Raw genomic sequence first — 7,740 nt, 5'->3', positions numbered from 1 at the left:
TGAAATGCACTTAATTGCGATGACCGGGAATCGAAACCGAATCAACTGCTTGGAAGGCAGCTATGCTCACCACGATACCACCATGGCTGACAATGCACAATACTAAAATAGTTGCTAAACTTCAGACCCTGAACAGACGCTGCCGGCTGTTGGATTTTGTTCTTCATTTGAACAATTTCTGACAGATCCTTTCTCGCTCTGTTGCAGTACCCGTCTCCGCCCAATAGATGACGCCAACCCCCAATCAATGGAAATTACACAACAGCCAGTAATCCTTCAGCTGAAATCGGCCGCATTAACCATTCATTGAGGTTGAATAATTATATTAAATGATTCCGGAGACCTGACTACCAACTGAGCACGACTGGCTGCTTAATATTCAAGTCTATAAGATCTTTAGAAAGGACAGAGAAGTAGGAAAAGGAGGGGGAGCAGCAACATTGCTCAAGGACAATATTACAGCAGTTGAAAAGACAGAATATAAATGAGGGCGAGCGGGCAGTGTAAACACTCTGAGTGAGACCCATCACAAATGCTCCCACTGTGTTCATCCAGAAGGAGTAAGAAGTGTGAGTGCAGGAGGATTTCTTTATTCGTTGCGAAAGTATTTGTGAGATTGTGGAAATGTCTGGAAGAGGAAAAATCTTCGGTAAAGCTCGGGCCAAGGCCAAGTCTCGCTCATCCAGGGCCGGAATGCAGTTCCCTGTGGACCGTGTTCACAGGCACCTGCGAAAGGGGAACTGTGCTGAAAGTGTGGGTACCGGAGCCCAGGTCTATCTGGCTGCTGTGCTCGAGTATCTGACGGCTGAAATCCTCGAGCTGGCCGGCAACGCGGACCGCTACAAGAAGAAGACCCGAATCATCCCCAGACACCTGCAGCTGGCCATTCGCACCGACGAGGAGCTCAACAAGCTGCTGGGACGGGTGACCATCGCTCAGGGTGTTGCCAGATATCCAGGCCTTGCTGCTGCCGAAGAAAACCAGCATTGTCAGCTCCAAGAGCTAGTAATGCGGCCAAGATTTAATCTGATAACCCAAAGGACAGGACGAACCTCATTGAAATCTTTGAAGAAGGAACAGAAAGTGAATACAAGTTTAATACAGTAGATGCAAAAGATTTCGATTTTCCGAAGGCCTTCGATAAGGTACCGCATTATAGACTCATGGCTAAGTTCAGAGCACGTGGAGTCAGGGGACAGGTGGCAGAATGGATAGTAAGTTGGCTACAAAACAGAAAACTGAGAATAGAGGTTAAGGGCAGCTACTCAGACTGGCAAAAGATGGGAAGTGATGTTCAAGTTGCTGGGACCACTGTTCTTCACAATTTACATTCACAATTTGGATTTGGGAATGGGAATTACAACTCCAAAATTTGTGGACGACACCAAATTGGGGGATGTAGTTAATACAAAGGAAGAATGCATCAAAATGGAAGAGGACATTAATAAACTTGCAGAATGAAGAATAAGGAGGTCACACACTGCTTGGATAATAAGAGTCTAAACGGGATAGAGGAGCAAAGGGATCTGGTGGTACAGATATACAAATTACACAAAATAGCGACGCAGGTCAATAAGGTCATAATAAGGAAACTTAAAAACTATGATTCACTTCTAGAGAGATAGAATTGAAAAGCAAAGAAGTTATCTTAAATTTGTATGGGACCTTGGTTAGACCAAACTTGGAGTATTGTGCACAGTTCTGTTCTCCACATTATAGAACGGACGGAGAGGGATTGGAGAAAGTGCAAAACCGATTCTCATGATACGAGAAATGAGAGGATATTCTTATCAGGAAATGGTGAACAGACTGGGGGTGTTTTCTCTGAAAAGAGAAGGCTGAGGGGTGACCTGATAGAGGTCTTCCGATCGGGTTTCATAGGGTAGACATAGAGAAAATGTTTCCACTTGTGGGGGGTCCAAAGCTAGAGGCAATAAATATAAAAAGTCGCTAATAAATCCAATGGGGAATTCACGAGAAACTTATTTACCCAAATAGTGGTTAGAATGTGGAAATGACTAACACAAGCAGCAGTTCAGACAAATAGCACAGGTCCATTCAAGGGGAATCTAGTTTAACACACGAGGAAGAAAAGAATGGAAGGGTATTCTGAAAGGGTTATATGAATTAGGGAGGGAGGTGGCTCGCGAGGAGCATTAACGCCGGCACAGAGCAGTTGGGCCGAATGGCCTGTTTCTGTCCCGTAGTTTCGATGTAACTCGATGTAAAGGCTCTTTTCAGAGCCACCCACAGTATGTGTGAAAGGGCTGGTTACTGTCTGAGGGAGACGCTGATATCATGCTACCAGTGTTGCATTGAGCTGCTTTTGTCCCATTGTAGACGAGATAAGGTGTTAATGGGACGGGATTCGGGGAACCGAAAACAGTCCGGTACTTTAAACGGTGACTTATGGACCCCAGACCACACATCACCAGATTTCTTGTATTTATTTAAACTACTTGCCATGCTGTGCTCGTTAAGCATCACCAGAACTGCTCGACTAACCTTTCTACATCTGTGGGATTCAGCGCTTCGCTCCGTTTCTGTTCTATTTTGTTGGATTGTTTACATAACGCATCAAACACACTGGAGAATCACTGAGATCCAGCTCTGAACAGAAACAAATAACAGTGAACGGCCTGGTGCCCAGGAGATCAGAAACATTACTTCGCCTGTTAATAACTAAACCGTGTTTCGAGTCCACCTACCAGCGTTGGTTCCATATGGGGGATTAAACAGAGAAAGCTGGAGGGGAGGAGTCAGAGTGTCCGACAAAGCGGAGAGCAGCCTCTGATCTTCCAGCTCCACCTTCAGCTTTCTCCACCTGCCAATTTCAAACCGTTTATCGATAATAGAACCGAAACTCAGCGCTCCGCACAAACCCTTACAGACTCGGGCTTCATATTCAAGTATTTCCAGAAACCCGGAGCTTTTAAATAAGCCCCCTTACAATTAACAGTCAGTAACATTCCTGCCGAAATACAGTCCCTTCGATAACAAGTCAACCCGCCTCCTTCCATTTCAGTCCCAGGCCCGATTCTATCTCCCCACACATCGCCTCCCAGACCGGTTCAGCAGTTTACAAACACTTTATTCCAGCTGATTTGGAGAATCTCGTGTGTTTGGGTTTGAGTTGTGACGCTGAGTTTCTCCACCAGTGTTACCGTCTCACAGACTCACTGAATCTGTGAAAAGAAAGTGACCGTGAACTGTTACTGGAGCCGAACACATCCCCAGTTACAGTGAGGCCCGGACACCCCATTCTCTCTGTTTTATATCAGACAATATCCCACCTTCATTTCCAGCGCAAGAGAGAGACAAACACACTCTGTCAGCCTTACACTTCCTATCAGTGTGCTCATAACAAGCTCAATAGCAGTATCCACCTTAATATACAGCACCAGAGAGAGAGAGTGCGATAGACACGGTGAGAGAGAGCGGAGAGACAGAGTGCCATTATATCAGTTACAGGCTGACCTGTAAAGTTTAGCTTTATCCAGAAAAAAACCTATTGGAGAGAGAGAAGATGTAATCTCATCTCTCACTGATATTGTACCAGAGACAGAAACACTAATAATCGCAAACTCAGGGACAATGCAGAGAGTGACAAAAACAATGGGACACATTTAACACTCTCTTGCCTGTTGTACTATATTCGGTTTTGCAGCACAGGGACGTTCGGTGTTACACTCAGCAATCGAGAGTTTGACTCTGATTAAATTAATCTGGGACTGGTGCTGTCAGATATTAATCCAACACGGTGCCAACAGACACACCGACTCACACTTTCCTCACATGTTTCTCCAGGATTGGTTTCAGAAAACCTCCCTCCATTTTCGTAGCCACGCATCAGTTTTATCAGGAAAGAGTCCAGGAAAGAATGGAATCCACATGCTCATTTCACAGCCGCCCACATTATCTCTGAAAGGCTCTTTACCATCAGAAGATACCGAGAGAAACAGCACGGATGGAAACATCTAGTTTTGGTTTCCAGCGTTAGGCACTGGTCCCATCTGTTTCCCATTCTGGTGCCTGTTCCTGCACTGCCTGTGGACCCCATTCCCTATGACCTTTCCCCAGCCCCACTTCCTTTGCTCAGACTCTGAAAAAATTCCAATTGGCGAAAGATTGCATCGATTTTTGTATTGGGAATTAAGCCAGATATCTGCGCATGCGTGACTCAGCCCCGCCCCCAGCGCTGATTGTTGGTGATCAGAAGAGCGTATGCGCGCTCCCCTCCCACAGTTCGTCCTGTGGGCACCATTCCCTCAGTGAGCGGAAGAAGATGGTTGAAAACAGCCGGGAATGGAGAGATCACGGCTCCCGGGGGAAGGGAGCAAAGAACAGCCTCGTTACAGCAGCTCATCGCTTCAGGACCGTGTCCGCAGATGAGCTCAGAGATCGGCATTGAATCCGGGGGAAGGGCAGGGGGAGTCCGGGGGCTGTTTTTAAGAGGCGGAGTCGATCAGGAAGTGTTCCCGGAATTAGGAGTGAGTGGGGGGGGGGGGGGGAAGAGAGAGGTCATTCTCTGGCTTTGTATGTACAGGGTGTGTCCAGGGTAAGGGAGACAGAATGGGAAGAACCTGCTATTTAAAATCATTGCTGCTTTCTCTCCCCAAACCAGGAGTGAATGTTCCTGGTTTAGTTCCAGTCTCACCCTGAATATTGTTTTTGGACAGTGAAGAGTGGAAACAGAGCCGGACAGTAAGGATGTGGGGAATTATACAAAGAGCGTCTGTTGCAGTCACCAGGTGAGAAGTGTGAAGGACACATTTTAAACAGTGGTTGTTTGGTTTCGGTTGAACTGTTCGTCCCATGGGAGAGGGGATTAGAAACCTGACCTGTACAAAGGTCCCTGCCCCATCGGGCAGTCGCATTCATGAATCAGTGGAGGCGTTGGGTTGTGTCTGGATGTCATTAAATTGTTCTAAAACACCTGGTTTGTAGAAGCTGAGTGTTGCAGTACTGCAGTGGAATCAGACACTGACACTGTTTGCATGGCTGGTTTTCATAATGATTATTAACAGAGATTAAATTGATCACTTTTGTATTTTCTACCTCATGTCTTCTTGAATTACAAGAAATACGTTTTCTTTCTACAGGCAAATCTTTGAAGGACCCAGAATAAATGTAATGTTCCCTCCACTCGAGGCACAAGGAACAGTGCAGCCAGCTTCTCACATACAGTAGGTACATTATCACACACAGAGCACAGAGGCAACGCAGGTCATCAGTTCCTCAGTCTCAGACAGTAGAAGTAGTCAGTCCCACACTGATCCCAAGTACCACAGACACACTTTCAATTCAACAGTCAGAGGAGGAGAGGCAAACGTAGTTTCTATTTCACCCCAACTCAGAACAACTGCCGGGTAGATCCACAATTCCCAGTCCAATATCACACCCACCATCAGATTGAAAGGCACTGTGTCAATTTCCCAATAGTGTGGTCGAAACTAGAAATTGAATCACAGATAGAACTGACACACGGTGCCCGATTGAAAGATACAGCATTAGCCCCATTAATGTAATCCAAGATTCATCTCAAATAACAAGTAGCACTCACACACATTATGACATTAAAAGATGCAGTATCCATCCCAATTATGTAACCTGAGATACAAATTACATACAAGTCCAAAACTCACTTACAGTATCAGAGTGAGAGATGCTGAAAGATAGCATAACCTGAGAAAAAAAATCAGATACCAGTTCAGAACTCACCCATTTTATGAAACTGAAAGTTACAATTTCAATTCGATTAGACCCAGAGCAACACATTGCATAGAAGTGCTAAAGTCTCGTACAGTGACACCCTGAAAGATATTGTATGAATGCCATTAGTGCAGACTGAGCTACATATTATATACCAATACAAAAAACTGATACAGATTCAGACTGAAATATGCAGTATTCCATCCATGCAGACTGAGCTACACATTATATACAAGTTCCATATACAGTATCAGAGAGTGATGGAAATGGAATGAATGTCTCACTCACATACAGAACCAGAGACTGACAGATATGGAATAAATCCCAATTGCACACATGGTGCCAGAGACTGACAGGAACAGAATGAAACTCATTCACATATAGTACCAGGGACTGACATTTATTGAATGAATCCCAAACTCACACACAGTACCACAGGCTGACAGATACAGAATGAATCACAATGTACCACAGTCAGACAAATACAGAACGAATCTCACAGTCAAATTGCTGCAGACTGAGTTACACATAACATGCCAGTCCAAAAATCTTATAGTGTCAGATTGAAATATAATGTAACAATTCCATTAGTGCAGACTGAACCAAACATTATTTAGAAGTCCAACAATGTCATACCATATCAAACTCAAAGATACAACATCAATTCCATTCGCATGTACTGAGCTACATGTTACAAACCAGTCTAAAAATCTCATACAGTATCAGACTGATAGATACATTGTCAATTCTAAGAGTCAGGCTGAGCTACATATTACATTCCATTCAAAAAATCTCATACATGTCAAACTGAGATACAGAATAAATTCCATTATTATAGACTGAGCGACACATTATATACCAGTTAAATAATTTCACCATGATCAGTTTGAAAGGTATATTGTCATTCAAAACAGAGCTCAGGGATTTAGATGTCACACCACTCCAAAACTCACACACTGTTTGATTGAAGAAAATCCAAAAGTATATCAATATTTACAAATTAAACACTCGATAAAAAATTGCATATGATTTAAAGTATTAAAGATATAGTTTCAAATACAAATAATGCAAACTGAAATAAGAATACAGAATGAATTCAGAATTGCACATTGTCTCAGAGAATGAATTGCAGAATGATTCTCACACTGAGATAAAATAGCAGAGAATGGCAGATACAGAATGAATTCTACACTCTCAGAGAGCACCAGAGACTGACAGATACAGAATAAACCCCACACTCATGTATCATTCTAGACACAGACAAATTAAGAATGAACACCACACTCACATACAGTACCAGAGAAAGACAGAAACTGAATAAACCTGACACTCGTATACAGTACCCGTGACAGACAAATACTGAATAAACCCCACACACGCAGAGTACCAGAGACTGACAGATACAGAATGAATCCCACACTCATGTTCAGTTCTAGACACAGACAAATAAAGAATGAACACCACACTCACATACAGTAGCAGAGACTGACAGATAAACAATGAATCCCACACTCACACACAGTAGCAGAGACTGATAGACACAGAATGAATCCCTCACTTACACACAGTACCAGAGGCTGACAGATAGAGAATGAATCTCACACTCACACACAGCACCAGAGACTGCCAGAGACAGAATGTGCCCCACACTCAAATACAATACCAGAGAATGATAGATACAGAATGACTCAAACACTCACATACAGTACCAGAGACAGACAGACACACAACGAATCCCACACTCACACACAGTACCAGAGACTGACAGATACAGAATGTACCCCACACTCAAATACAATACCAGAGAATGATAGATACAGAATGAATCCCACACTCTCACACAGTACCAGAGACTGACAGATACAGAATGAATCCCAGACTCAAATACAGTACCAGAGAATGATAGATACAGAATGAATCCCACACTCACACACAGTACCAGATACTCACAGATACAGAATACACCCCACACTCATGTACAGTGTCAGAGACAGATGATACAGGATCAACCCCACACTCGAATACAGC

At 43.7% G+C, this 7,740-nt stretch overlaps 1 pseudogene; it reads left to right on the top strand.

The window, feature by feature from the left end:
- Positions 1–579: 579 nt before the first annotated feature.
- Positions 580–1,006, top strand: LOC137312571 (histone H2A-like; annotated as a pseudogene).
- Positions 1,007–7,740: the final 6,734 nt, after the last annotated feature.

The sequence above is a fragment of the Heptranchias perlo genome, unplaced genomic scaffold (assembly GCF_035084215.1).
Source record: "Heptranchias perlo isolate sHepPer1 unplaced genomic scaffold, sHepPer1.hap1 HAP1_SCAFFOLD_43, whole genome shotgun sequence".
NCBI lineage: Eukaryota > Metazoa > Chordata > Chondrichthyes > Hexanchiformes > Hexanchidae > Heptranchias > Heptranchias perlo.
The sequence above is the reverse complement of the archived record's forward strand: the minus strand, read 5'-3'. Positions and strand labels throughout refer to the sequence as shown.